At 34.1% G+C, this 15,200-nt stretch overlaps 2 long non-coding RNA genes across 21 annotated transcripts; both read left to right on the top strand.

Moving 5' to 3' along the window:
• Window positions 1-2,134: 2,134 nt before the first annotated feature.
• On the top strand, window positions 2,135-14,811 carry LOC130462486 (uncharacterized). 9 transcript variants are annotated; one of them, XR_008922784.1, is made up of 7 exons: window positions 2,143-2,363; window positions 2,486-2,562; window positions 3,128-3,236; window positions 3,332-3,432; window positions 4,091-4,239; window positions 4,745-4,813; window positions 4,899-7,159. It is a non-coding gene; the product is annotated as an uncharacterized lncRNA (long non-coding RNA). The 9 variants fall into 9 exon arrangements; XR_008922779.1 differs by adding an exon at window positions 14,314-14,811 and having other exon boundaries at window positions 2,135-2,363; window positions 4,091-6,117; XR_008922780.1 differs by adding an exon at window positions 14,314-14,811 and having other exon boundaries at window positions 2,136-2,363; window positions 4,091-6,045.
• Window positions 7,374-12,929, top strand: LOC130462485 (uncharacterized). Of its 12 annotated transcripts, XR_008922776.1 has the most exons (8): window positions 7,374-7,567; window positions 8,973-9,123; window positions 9,966-10,249; window positions 10,332-10,394; window positions 10,848-10,959; window positions 11,144-11,666; window positions 11,744-11,855; window positions 12,553-12,929. It is a non-coding gene; the product is annotated as an uncharacterized lncRNA (long non-coding RNA). The 12 variants fall into 12 exon arrangements; XR_008922769.1 differs by having other exon boundaries at window positions 11,744-12,929; XR_008922771.1 differs by having other exon boundaries at window positions 11,144-11,855.
• Window positions 14,812-15,200: the final 389 nt, after the last annotated feature.

Genomic DNA, 15,200 nt, shown 5'->3' with positions numbered 1-15,200 from the left:
TAAAATAATATTTATAGTTACTAATAGTTGCACATATATATATTAAGACAAAAGAGAAACTATGTGTAAAAAGGTGAGTAAATATAATAACATAAGGATAATGTAAGGGAAATGTTAAAACTGTGGTTAGGTGTATGAAAAAAATGGGTCCAGATCCTCTAGAGTTTTAATAAAACTCTACACGATAAAGTTGCATCTAAACCATACATTTTAAAATCAATGGCTTATATTAGTGAGAAGAAAAAACCAGGACTTGAATATTAATGAGAAAAAATAAGGGGGATTTTGGAAAGATAATATATGAGCCATTGATTTTTCATTCAATGGTTGATATTGTTCAAACTCTACCTTGTAGAGTTTTATTAGAACTCTAGAGGATCCAAAACGGCAAAAAAATTGAATAAAGTAGGAGAAATTGAGTGAAAAGTGGTAAATGTGTAAAAAATGTAAGATAGTAATTTTTATGTCCAACAAAGCACAATGTAAAGAACGTGTTAAAACAGACTAAAACGGATATGCATGTAGAGATTATTTTAAAACGGATATACTATGATCGTTAATTTTTTAGACAATCTATTACATTATACTAAAACAAACACCGGGAATGACACATGTCATATCCTGGTGCAAAATTTTCCCGCCAAAAAACTCTTTCCTAAAAAACATATCTACTTTATTTATTAATTTATTTTCTCTCCTTTTGTATAAACTGCAATGTACGGAAAAAAATATAAGATTATAGAATATTACAGTATTAGACGATATAGATGTGGGTAATATTTTAGCCAATTCGATATATCAATTATAGAAAATATATTTACTCAATATTTTGGTCAAATGATCATATTCAACATCTAAAATATTTAAAACGTACTTTCTCCGTTCTTATTTACATGACACAATTGGATTTATGACACTATTCACACAAACTCCTTTGACTTCACTTTGTGATTTATATTTAAGAAAAAATATAGTCGTGTGGAGTCTTATTAGATTCGTCACAATAAATGCTTTTTAAATATCAAATTTTTATACTTTTTTCTTATCCATAATTAGAGATATTAACGTTTGAAATCATGCATTGGCAAACGTGCCTAAATAATTGTGTCATTTAAAAAAGTACAGAGGAAGTATTAGGGATAAAATTTCATATTAGATGAATAGATGAGTATGTTTAAGATTTATTAATTATGGATTAGCTTTAAGGGATAAATATTTCCGTTAAATATTTTATAAAAAAATTGTCACATAATAATTTTTGAGTATTCGTACGTGTAAGGGAGCTAATCTAGTTGACATAAATTTACACAAACCCTAGTGACACACACACTTATTATACTAGTTGTTGGACCTAGCACACACGGCCCCCAAGATAGCAAAATTTAATTAGTACATGGGTTTTAAATCACTTTAACCGCTTAATTAAGAAACGAAATACCAAAAAATCCAACTTAGAAAATTTTGTATTTACTACCTTAAAAATACAGCACTTTTCTATGTACTTCCTTATGAAATTTTATTTTAATTTACGACCTTGAATTACTTTTTGTTTGGAATCGCTACCACTTTACAATTTTCTTATTTTGAAATGTTAAGATATCTCTTTCGTTTTTTAATCGTATAAAGTGTTTCAAAGTTCATTATTTTCCTTTTTCTATAGGGATTTCATTGCGAATGACATTTCAAAATAATTCATTTGATAATTCACAAATATTTTAAAAGTTTACAAAGATTATTTTATTCGTTTTGCCTTTTACAAAATTTTAAAAGCAATATCTCTATGGTGTCCTTACCCATAAATGAGAAGAATGAGTTTTGAATCACTTTAAACGATTATGAATCGAAAGAGATATTTTAATTTTAAAATGAGTAAACTGTAAAGTGGTAGTTATTACTAACAAAAACATACTTTAAGGTAATAAATAAAAATACAATTTTCATAAGGTAGTAAATATATAAGTGGTGTATTTTTAAGGTACTAAATCCTAACACTTGAAAACATGCAAAGTTTAAGTTACTATTGCAGCAATAGTGTGCTGACGGTTTTGCCCCCAATCATATCTCTTTACTACCCATTTACCCTTCTTTCCGGATTATGCCACGTGCGCTTTTCATCCATCGTTAGTTCGTTACTATTGCGCCCCTTCTCCCTCTCCAGTCTTCTCTGCTTCCCGTCCTCTCATTTTTTAGGGTTTTTCCCTTTCCTCTTCTCCATTTCGGTGCCTCCATTTCTGCTCTTCCCTTCCCTTCCCTTCCCAGTTTCATTTTCTTTGTTCTTCGTTTGTTGTCCATTGTTACATACTTGTCTTCTTTTTTCCCGATCTTCTGAATCTCCTCACTATTAATTCGTCTCTTACTCCTTGGTATGGTTCTCGTTCTCCGGATCTTTCGAATTAGGGTTTTTTCTTGCTTTTAATTGTTGATTTTGTTGAATTATGGATGGTTTAATTGATTTGGTGTTTTTTTCTTTGTTTCGAGGTATTAGTTTGGGGATATGGCTACAAAGCGCCACCAATTACAGGTTTACGCTTGGCTGCTTCCACGCCATCTTTGGCAACAATGGTAACTTACCCACCTTCAATTTTGTCTTTAATTTGGTTTTTATGCATATTTGGGCAACATTAGTAATTACCCACCTTCAATTTTGTCTTTAATTTGATTTTTATGCATATTTGGTTTCTATGTAATTGTTATTTAATTTGATTTTTGTGCTAATTTTAGCTCATAGGTATGATGGGGGACTGCCTCTTTTATCTTGCAGTTGATTTTTGATGTTGGTTATAATTGGTAATTTGTGTTTGGGGTTTAATTAATGTGGTGGATCAATTTAATTAGTGTAATGGTTGCTACTTTGATGAATTCAGTTATTGGGTTGTAATGCTTGATTAGGTTTCATTGGAGAATTTGATGAATTGAGTTAATTTTTTTTAATGGTTTTTTATTTAATTAATGTTTGTTTTGTTAGTGTATGCTTCTGATTAGATACATAATGCATTGCTTGCAGTTGGAGCTTTGAGATTGAGTAGAGTTAAGTTACAACATTCTAATAGATTCGATACTAAGCGTTTATGTTATATTTTTGTTATATAAATGTTCTAATGTTAATTTCTTTTGTTATTCAAATCAGAAATGATTGTCGGTATTCAGAGAGACGCGATAGTGGTGGAGCGTCAGATGTGAAAGTCGCTGCTCAGTGTCACTTACATGGTTTAGTTCATCGTGATTTGAAACCTAAGGTAGATTTTCATGTACATATTTGAACCTTATAATCCAACTTGATCGAACTACGACTGGTATTAATGTTTAATTCCAACGTATTTCTTGTCTGCAGAATTTTCTTTTCAAGTCGCCTAAAGTGGATTCATCTTTAAAGGCCACAGACCAAATGTAGTATCTTGATCATCATTATAGTTCTACATTCCAACATAATAGGTACAAGTTTATATTATGGCTTGTTTCTTTCACCATGGATGATATTAGAGAATAAGTAGTATAGTTTACCTAACTTGTTTATTTCTATTTGTTTAGTTAGTATTGTTACATAGGTGGTTTTTTTATAGAAATGAAAACACTGGAGTTTTATTTGCTCCGGTTGTACGTTAGTTTTGAGACCTTTGTCTATATGACTATTTATTAGAACCCGAAAGATGTTATGTGCACTTATATTGCCTCTTTGGCACCCGTTTGTATTTCATTTAAGCCCTGCAACCACAATCACAGATTTGTACATGGGGATGGATTTTTCAAGAAGCTAGCTTTACAATTGTAATTTTGTAACCACCTTTTGTTATCCAAGTCTTGGCAAAGAGAATGACGTAGTTGAATTGTTAGCTTGAATGATTGATATCCTATTAGATAAGCACAATAGTCTGATATTACTTTCCATAGATGAAGGATGTCAATAATATTTTATGTTTGTGATGGAAAAAAGTAAGTGTCATAACCGGAAAAAGTTGGGGAAGGTAAGGACCAAGGAGAAGAAACACCATATTTACGTTTCCCTCTCTCTTTTTTTATGGTTTTTCTATTGAAGTAATGTTTGTTTTGTTAGTGTATGCTTCTGATTAGATACATAATGCATTGCTTGTAGTTGGAGCATAGAGATTGAGTGGAGTTCAGTCAATTTTGTGATTGTATTGGTAATGGCAGACAAGGTATTTGGGCCGAATGCGACAACGGGGGAGGTTTACGATATTGCTACTCAGCCTATTGTGAAATCTTCAATGGATGGTATTAATGGTATGAATTGTATTATTCTTGATTAGAACGGGATTTGTTGAATGAAATGGATTTACAGTTTTTATTTTATGTTTGAGCTTTTAAAACGTGTTTATCGAATGTTAGTGATATTGAAATGCAATGTTGATCATGCAGGAAAGGTGAGTGGCAGCCTTTGATAGCCTACATTTCGTGTTTGATTAGATATTTTCCATTCCTGGCTCATGTTTTCTTTGATTACCTTAGATTGTCCGTAATCCATAGGGAAAATTGAGATCGACAAATGAGTCTATTTGTGACAGATAACAACATATCTGCATATGTTACTCATTAGGCAAGAAATTTATGGATAATTAGACAAATGTGACTTGCCTATCTAAAGATATTATTAAACGACTTAGATAAGAATTGGTAGTCTGGTTGTTTATTTATTTCAGAAATCTTGTATCCCAAATGTTACTTTGAACTTTTGAAGCATTTCTATCTTTGTTTAGTCTGACTCTCTCATTACTTGGTGTAATACTAGAGGACTTGGTGAAGCACTTGCTAGAGAATTTATTCCTTCTGGAGACTGAGTGGTTCTTATTTCACGCAGGTTGTATTCTGGAACTCTAGGGTATAGGTCACCTTTTGTTTTTTTTTTTTTTTAAATGTCAAACTCATAGTGTGCTACCTTGAAGGTAGTGCTGATTCAGCGGATGCAATTGTTAAAGAGCTTTAAGAAAGTCTTAGGGAAATGAAAGTTGTAAATGGGAAAAATCAGAGATATGCAAAAGTGGTAGGCATACCATATGATGTTTGCAACCCTAATGACGTGAGAAAGTTAGCTGATTTTGCTGTAAATGAACTTGGTTCAGTTGATATTTGGGTGAGTAATGAGCTTTTTCTCCTAAGGAGTTCTATGCAACATATATCACTTTAGTCTTTTCTTCAACCTTCTTAATTTCAATTGAAGTTTCTTGGCCCTTGAATATGTAGTTCTATTATTATAGTAGGATAGTCGAGAATTTGAATTCAGCTAGATGCACGCTGATATCATTATATAAGCATGATTTGCATGACAATGATACATTGTCTTAAAGGATGTAGTAATTGGTAAATGGGTGTATGAGAAACAATAACCCTCTATTGGTTGTTTTTTGTCTAATTTTAAAAGGTCTAGCTGAACAAGAACCCATTGAGTCTTCCGCCAAGCTAGGATATTGAGACAATATAGATTGATTACAGAAGAGATATCTCTTATCTGGTTAGCTACTCAATCTTTAACCCAGGGAGAGTTTTATTATGGAAGAGTTCCTTTTAGATGACTTGGGGTCAAATAAAACAACTTAGGTGATGCTAGATTTAGTTCTCACAATAATCCTCAAGGACCTCAAGTAATTGAATCCCTAAAAATATGAAGTAATTGACAAACACTTCTTTTAAACATAGTTCAAAACTAATATTGTTTTTGAACTTTTCTTTGGGAAGGGAAGGGATAGGAAAATTTTCTAAAAGACACGTGCTGGAGCTCGCAGATAAAGTGGATGGCAATGAAGGCATCTGGGGCGTACAAGAACTGCAAGCCATGTGCGGGAGGGAGGAGTGAGAATTGGAAGAGTTATGAGGAATCAAATGGTGGGTCTATTTCTTCAAGGAGATTCAAAGAGCGGATTCCACGGTGGTAGGTATGGCAAAGATTTGGGGGAAAGAATTGGGAGGGAGGGTTATGGTAAGGGAATTGGGATGGGGATTTCGAGCGGCAAGGCAACGCCGGTATGGATTAGTAGGAGGTCGGAATTAGTGGTGTTTATGGAGGAGGATGAGCCTAAAGAGTGGGTTGCCCAGGTGAGCTTGGTGTTGTTATTACATTTTTTCCGCACTCCAAGGTGGTAATGATCTCAAGCTCATTCATTTTAGGTATAACTTATGTTTTTGAGGATTTTGGTTTTTGGTTTGTGGTGGTTATTTTATTTGTTTGTTTGGTTTTGATCTGATTTTGTTTTCATTTTTAGTGAGATCAAAATCCACACATCCTGTAGTCTTATTTTTAGTGGCATGGGTGGTTCTTTTCCTGTTGTTCGACTATCTTTCAAGGTTGAGTTTATGAAAAAGGCAAATGGTACTTATTTTCTGAAGAGGTACAATTGTGGTCAAATCTATTAATTTTTATTTGAAATTAGAAGCTCTTAGACCATTAACAATTTGGAATTTCATAGCATAGTTCACCAATTAGAAATTTGAAATTGTTTGAAATTGAACTCTATAAATGTTAGCTATAAAATGAACGTTAGGTCTGGTCCAGGAGTTGATGTTAGTAATGAGTCCCCTTGTATATGTTAACTTCATTGTCTAATAACAATGCTCTTGAATTTTAGCTGAATAACTTTAGAGTTTAGAAAATGAGATAAAATGAATATATGATGTGTTTAAAATCAGTTTGCCGGGTTAATTTGGCCTTTCATTTTGGGTTGGAGGGAATTATGACGGAAAGGCAAGAATTTGGTATATAAAGTTAGTAATAGAAGGAAATTGGGTAAATTACATGAATATTCCTGTGTTGTCAAAACTTGACTTGGTCTCTGACTCTTTTACAAACAAACTACTAAGTAATAACCTAATGAATGATGATTCTCTTAAAATCAGGGCCTTTTTTACGCAATTATGATTCATGGATAACCATCTTGACTTATCAGTAATGTTTACACAGCAATGTTTAATGCATAACCATGTTGACTTGAATTGTCTAAACTGATTTGTTTCTATAAATATCAAAAACTAGAACCTTAAACCATCATTTACATTTCAAAAAAGTGAACCGTTTAGCAATAATTTCTTACCTGCGTTCTAGCAATACTTTCTTCTCTGCTGAAATCCGGTGACTGTTTACTTTGGGGGTAATTAGTTCTATCTTGGTACACCATGACCTCTCTTATTGTTTGCTTTTAGGTAGCCTTTCTAATGGTTTCACTACTACAAAAGGCGTGTTTTCTAGACGTCTTGGGCTCGACGCCTGCAATGCAGCGTTGGAGTAAGATTTTCGTTTCCGTGTTTTCTCGACGCCCTTGGGTGTCGAACTAATTGTAGTCACCTTTTAGCGTCGAGGGATATAGCAAAATGTCACGTGCAAAGCACATGGTCTCAATTAGCAGGCTCTGTGTTACATTTTGGGAAAAAAAAACCGTCCCCACCCCCTTCTTTCTCTCTCTTAATCGTCTTCTGCTCTCAACCTCAACCTCAACCTCAACCCTTGCCTCTTCTACTCTCTCACTTCTCATCCTTGAAATTTCTAGATCTACTCCAGGCTTGAAGATTCTGCCCCAATTTCAAGAAATACGACAAAATATGAACGAAATTTAAAGACTTTGAGGTATTAATTTGTCTCTGATTTTTGAATTTGTAGATATTCAGGTTCTTGCCTCAAGTTGAAATTTTTGTTCGATTCTGTGAATTTAATTGTCCGTTTTCTATCAATTCTTTCTCCTGACTTCATATTCGATTCGATTAATGTATGTTTTGATCTGGGTACATTTAGGTTTTCTACACTTACTATTTTTTTTTTGTCGTTATCTTTTACTAATATGGATTTCTCCCATTTGTGTTCATTCGAATGATATGTCCAATTAGGGTTCTCAAATTTTTTCCCATTTCGATCAATTTAAGCATAGGAAATTTGGGAAAGAAAATGTTGTGTAGATTCGAACTTGAAACCCTCCACTTGCCGGTTAGTTTAGGGATGAAATCTTGCTTGAATTTGTATGTGATTTGACTCAGGGACCGTTTTTTTTAGTTTCAAGGTTTACCAGGATAACTAGAAGATAGTTTCTCCTTCACACTGTCTCCTTTATTGATTCAGGTCTTACCAATTTCACCATCTCTGTCTCATGAAGATAGGCTAGCACCAGATTTTTTTTTTGCTTAAATGCTTATGGTATCTCATACTTTAAGACCTTTCCTGACGTGGAGATACGTTTAGACCTTTCTCGGCTCTAATAAACAAATTAACTTTTAGTGGATGAAGGGGGGTCAAAGGCTCGAAGCACACACTATAAATTTTTCATATGCTGTTAAAATCATTTGGAAAGGCATTAAAACAGTTTGTCGGTATGCGTTTGATTGGGCTGGATGATGTTGATGTGCAGATTTAGTTGTAAACTTATTTTAATTTTAGTGCAATTATATGGAGCGCCTTATCTTGAATTTCATTGACTGCTTTCTGAGGTTATCGTAAAAAAACTCAGTTTGCAGCTGCAGATATTTACCGTGCCCTGTTTTTCTTCACTCCACGTGAAGCTGTTTAGAACTGTATTCTGGGCTTTAGGTAATCACTTTTGGCTCTTAGATTAATGTCACTGATTAAGTTCCTATGATTATTGTGGTTCTTGGGGTACTTGATGATTAGTGGCTTTTGGGATTTTGGGTGTTTCAAAGACTTAGTTAATCACTCTTTAAGTTTTTCTTTAGGTTGGAGTTTCTTTCAAATCTTATTGAATCCATGCTTATTTTTCATTAGTTATCATATCTGGTGAATTACATTTCACAAGATATGCTAATATGTTTATTGATTACATTGCTAAAAAATAGCCTGGTTGAATTTTCATTAGTTAAATTTGGTGACTCAGTGAGCAATGTGCAAGTTATGAATGTATATATTCTGGTGTCCTACAGTATATGTGAAGTGTTGGCTACTATATTTTTACTATATCCTAGCGTTAATCCTTGATCCTGACTAGGACAAGGCCCCTTGCTTATGTTTTATTTATTTAATATTCAAGGTTGTTTAGCGACTGCAATGGAGGATATGCAGCAGCTATAAATTTGCAAATAGAGAGAAGGCTAAAGCTGCAAACTTAATCCCTCCGTCTGCGGATCTACTCATGGATTTACATGTTTGGACACCAAATATATAGGTTGTATCAATTACAGGTTGTTTTCCGCCCCCTCTCTTGCTCTCTTACCTTTATTGTTTCAATTATTCACTTACCTTGCGGCTTTTATCAAATTTTGTTTATTATTTGTAAAATTTATAGGATATACTACGTATTATTTGCAGGATTTAATTTTCTCTTTAAAGCCTTTCATTGTAGTTTAGGGTTTCAATTCTTTGATAATGATTGGTGTTTTGGATTGTAACTTTTTCTACACTTTTTCAAAATTTGAAATTGAATTATGTTGAAGTATCGGCTCTTCATTTGCAAGATTTTAAGTCTCACATCATGATGTCTCCCCTCTTTTTGAATTTCGATTATGTGTAGGTTAAGAAAATTTATCTTTAGATATTTGGCTAATGTATGCAACACAACTGAATGGAACTTTACAAAACAAAACTAAACTGGACTTTATAAAACGGAACAGAATAGTATGGAACTAAGCAGAACACTTTTGATAGAACCGGAGTTTAAGAAACAGAACTGAACTTTACGAAATAGAACAGAACTGACCTTTATGAAACAGAACACAATGCTTTAAAGCGCCTCAAGCCCTTCAACTGTACCTTTTGACATGCTAAAAATGTTCCTGGGCAAGTCAAAATATGATCTATTTCTGGTCATTGCTTGTCGCATATGCAATTGCTTACTTATGTTTAAATTTGGATCTCTTTAGTTGAGCCATAATTTTATTTTTGTGTATTCCTCTATTTATATGAAGTTAGGTCCCACTTTAGGTCGTGGTACAATTGGTTTAAACATCAAATAATTTAATTAGTTTTTCTAGTTCTGAAATTTACAGTGAACTTACTTCTTTTTTTTTTCTTTTTTTTTTTACAGAGGGCGGTGAACTTACTTATTGAACTGACTTTGAATGCATATATGGCTGATATAATTTCATTGACTTTTCAATCTTTGTGGAAATGATCTTTAAGTTAAGTGACCGTGGTTCTTTATGCTAATATAGGACAGGGATCTCGATCATTACACTATAACAATCTGGTTCTTTTTGCTAATGTAAGATGTTGCTTGTTGTAGCCATTAAATTGTTCCCAAGTTTGGCCCAGAAGAACTTCTCTTGCTTTTCCCACAAGGATGTGAATTAATACAAGGAGACAAAGGTGGTATGTACTCATTCCAGCCTTTTTATAATCTATGCATTTTATTTTTCGGTGTATAAATGTAACTCAAGAGCTGGTGTTGCAGACCATCCTCCCATGGACACACAACTGAGATTGATTTGTCTCTTAATCAAGCCAGACCCATCTGGTAATAAAGTTTCAAATTTCAATCGCTCACTTTAAGTCTTTAACCAAAAGAATTTGAAATAAGTCAATAACACTAATATCCTAAAATCTTCTTATAGTAGTATGCTTTTTTGAAGTAGCTGGATTGACATTAGAATGGATAGTTGGAAGATATGGATGAGATGTAGAAGTTGTAGAGTTGTTCAACGTTCTGTTGTTAAGTGAGATCAACAACTCTATAAGTTATGAAGTGTGTAAAACTGATTATCTATATTTTGGTGTTTGTTGTTCTTCATTTCCATTATTTTGTGGGTTTCTTGAGTTGATTCGCGAATATGACAACAAAGAAATTGAAATATGTAGCCGTAGAGTCTCCTTGAACCTTGATCACAGCATTCAACTAGCTCATATGATCTAAATCATTTTCTTTTACATCAAATCCATCTCTCGTAATTTCTGTCACCTCTTTTTGCAGCTTTTCATAATTTGTGGATGTCGCAGCACTCTGTCATTGCCAATTACCGTAAGGTTAAAGTGTCTCAGTCAACTGGTAAACATATCCTGCGTTGGAGGATCAAATTAGCCAGGTACCAAATAGAAATTTTCTTACTTCACTAAATGCGTACCTCTCTCTCCTCTCTCCTCTCTCCTCTGTCATTTTCATTTCTTACTTTTTCTGTAATAATTCCATGGTCCTCCCATGAGCTAAATATTTGTTGTTCTTTTAATTTACCCCGCTGTCTGCCTGTTGTGGTAACCATATGTAGATAGTTTGTTCTGCTCCAGGTGCAGTAATATTGAATTTGGGATTAAAAAAACATTGATACCTGAAGCCAGCCTATATAGTCTTGGGAGTGTGTATACTGCATGAATTTCATACTGGCCAGGTCTTCTTTGCTGCAATACACCAATTCCACATTAGTATGACTTCACCAGGCATTTTCTTGAACTATCTATTTGACTGACACGGGATATTTTGATTGATTATATGGGTAGGTTCAGTTGTGTTGCTTGTGAGACACTACAGTACGTCAATCTAACTAGTTTTGTAGTTGGCTACACAACTACTGCACCAAAGAGTATGGTGTAAGACCTTCTGTATAATGAGCTCAACCTTTTACATTAATAGTTGGTTAATGAAATTAAGTGAAACTGAGTAAAGTTTATGACTCAAAATATTTGTCTCCAATACCAAACTTCCATGAGCTAACATGGTTGTCAACTATTGCCGCAATCATGTCTTTCGCGTATTCTACAATCGGTATAGGACTAGCACTCGATAGCATTCTCTCTGGTAATTTCTCTGCCCCTACCCTGCTGTTTTGTTAGCATTATTTATGTATTTAAGAGAAAATTGACTCGATTGTGTAGGGAATGGAGGGAGGACACCCTTAACAGGAATAGAGATAAGTTTGGGTACATCAGCTGCTGAGAAAACACGGAGGATGTTAAGATCGATTTGAGACATTGCATTTGCTTACAGGTTTTCTCAAATCCTTGTTGACATACAAGTAATTATATTTCCTTGATGAACTTCAATTGTGTTTCGAGATTACATTTCAAATGGAAACTACTGTCTGGATCACATTTTAAAAGGAAGCTACTCATTTTTTTGTGAAGACAGAGTGTCCCATAAGATTAGGCAGCAAATTAGTGTTTAGCTTAAATCCACTGAGGCTAACTGGGACATGTATATTTGTGATGTTAGTAAGGAAGGAGAAGGAAGGAGAATGCAGAAAAGTAGAGGAGGAATAAGGAAGGAAAAAATTGTGTGAGCAGTTGGTTTCCTCTCTTCTCACTTATTCCTTTGTAATTTCTATTTTATGTTAAGCTTGCCACCAACCTGATTAATAGGTGTATTGCTACAATAACAAGAGAACTAATAATTACGCTTAAGATGTCGACGAAAAAGATTTAGAGTAATATGTAGTACATATTTTAAAGATGCTGACTAAAGTTGAGTGTCCTACTTCTTAATGTGTTGTTTATGTGACTCTGTTTGAATTTTCTTTCTCAAATGACAAGACTAATTTTCTTCTCCATGTTCTCTAATATATTTGTTTTATTAGAAAAAGAACAGAGGCTGCAAGTATAACACTACTAATATAATGCACACAATTCTGGTAAGTTTATTAATTTGTCAGCCTTGCTAATCTCGTCTTGTGTCCAAGTGATTTCAGCCCACCCATAAAGTCTTCAAGTGATTTTAGCATGTGACATGGAGGATATTCGGTGGCTCCAAATTTACAAATCGTGAGATGACAAGAAGCTCCAAACTTGGATATTTTAATGTAAATTATGTAGCTTATGAGCCTTTATAAATAATTGTATTAGTATATAGTACATCCTACTATCCTAGCTATTTAGTTTTTCTAGGTTTCAGTTCTTAGGTTTGATTTATAATATTTTGTAATATTTGGTTAGGATTTCGGTTAGTGATATAGATGGGTGTATTTTTGGATTCTGGTTAGTACCATACATGTACGTACTATGAATTTTAACTACTTAAGTTTTTATACGTTAATTTTATTGATAATTGAAGATCAATTATTCAAAATTTGGGTTTCAGTGATCTTGTGTTGTTTTTTATTCTAAATTTATATATATATATATATATATATATATATATATATATATATAAATAATACGTGAGAAAAAAATCTAATAAAAATAATTCTAGACGCTTTTAGGCGTCGAGAACATAAATTTCTGGTCGCGGGAAGAAAATATTGTCCACACTGAAATTTAATATCTAGACGCATAAAGGCGTCGAGAAGGTCGACGCTGAACAGAAAATATGGTCAACAAAAGGCATCTAGATTCTCGACGCAGGAAGGCGTCGAGAATTCTCGACTGTAATTTTGTCGACGCTTTCTGAAAGCGTCGAGGAGGAATTTCTAGACGCCTTTAAGCGACGCAAAATGGTGAAAAAAGCATCCATAAAAGGCAGAATTTGTAGTAGTGTTTAGGTGGAATAACCTCTCTTTCATATCTTGATTTGAGTTTAAATCTTCTTGGAGGTCTGATTCCAAGCTCAATTTGGGACATGCCTAATTTTTCGCATCTCTCGCTAAGTCGAAATGCACTTAGTAGTTTAAATACTCACTCATTAATTTTAAAATCTGGATGTTTTTGTTCATCTTTTGGAAAATACCACTTAAAATGCTGGTCTTCAAATTATGTGCAACATTTGACATTAAGTTACTTCTAGGATTTTTAGAAATCAATAAAATGGGCTTAAATATGTATAATTCAAAGTACGTCTTAACACATTTTAATTAACAGTTAGTTGCACTACTTCGGTTAAACATGATTGATCATACTCAGACAGCTTCTGTGGATATTAAACGAGTTATGCAGACAGCTTTCTGTTATAATATTGCTCTTGTTATAGGTACTATATATGCTGAGTTGTTTCTCTATATGCTGAGTTGTTTCTCCATCATTCTAACCAGTTATGCAGACAGCTTTCTGTTAGAATGATGGATGATGGCACTATCACATTAGGATTTCATAATTTATTGTGTATGCTCTGATTGCTGGGTGTCACAGTCTGACTTTGGAAAATATAAGTTGTATATGCTGAGTTGCTGACTGATTACTGAGTAAAGGTCAGGGAGTGAGAGGGGGGCAGTGAGCAGGGGGGATTTTGAGGGAAAGGAGAGGATGCGAGGTACAAGGGAGGGAGGAAAATATGTAGCATTTTAAGAGTTTAATTGATGAAAGCACATTTTTTAGACTTTTATGGTAAATCAGTCGGTTAAAACACTGTCATTTTTGTTTCTAATAGACGGATTGAACTCGATCTTATAGCATAGTAAATTGAGAACTGAAATTTGATTTTAGTTTACTTGATGATAGTTTGGCAAGAATTTCCTTGTACTCTTTTAGTGTTAAGGTTGAGGTTTGTTACAGAAAACAGATGAAATGTGTCTTCTTAGGTTTTTAGCCTAATGCTCATCTGCTTGGGGAAGAACAACAAGCTGTACCGCAACGAAACCCGATGGAAGAACAGCAAGTTGCACAAGTTGCAGAGCAAGCTGCACAACAAGCTGCAGAGCGAGCTGTACTGCGAGTTGCACAATGAGCTGCACAACAAGTTGTACATGAAGCTGCTATGGTGGCTCATGGGGAAGATAAGCTTGTTATGGCGGATGAGGAGGAAGGCGCTATTGATGTGATGGCTCGGGACGAGAACAAGCTTACTAAGAAAGAGATTTTCCAGCAAGAGGGTGCCTGAATTTGACCCCTCTGCATTCTGTTAAGGGCTTCTTTTGTTATTTGCCCTCTTTTATTGTTGCTTCAAACTTTTGGATCTCATCTCTATGTTTAATGCCCCAGTGTCGTCTTTAATAAACAAACATTTCGTAATGTTGTGTAATTTCCAATTTGTACCCTTGATTACCGAGGCACATGCTGGATTTTTTTGTTAATCTTGAAGGTTGGCATCTCATGCTATATTCATATTTTGACTTGACTTGCACAGTTGTTGATTCGTCTGCAATATTAGCTGAAATTGCAATTGTAACAGCTCTGAAGTCTGATCAAATTAAGTCCAACTTACAGTCAAATTACTCTGATGTCATCTACTGATTTGAGAAATACATGGAGTGTTTTCCAAAGGCAGTAGTACACAGAGGAGTACGAGCAATGTTCGAGACTATTCGGGTTGAATGGGGGTGGTTTGTGCAAAGCCCTTATGTGTTTTGGCCGGTTTGTTTAATTTTGGTCATTTTTTTTGGAAAAAGTTAGCTCGTTTGTTTTAAAAAAATCTTCAAATCCCTCCTTATCTCAAGAGCAATGTATACATAATATCTTAAACTTACAT

The sequence above is a fragment of the Spinacia oleracea genome, chromosome 6 (assembly GCF_020520425.1).
Source record: "Spinacia oleracea cultivar Varoflay chromosome 6, BTI_SOV_V1, whole genome shotgun sequence".
NCBI classification, from domain to species: Eukaryota; Viridiplantae; Streptophyta; class Magnoliopsida; order Caryophyllales; family Amaranthaceae; genus Spinacia; species Spinacia oleracea.
The sequence above is the reverse complement of the archived record's forward strand: the minus strand, read 5'-3'. Positions and strand labels throughout refer to the sequence as shown.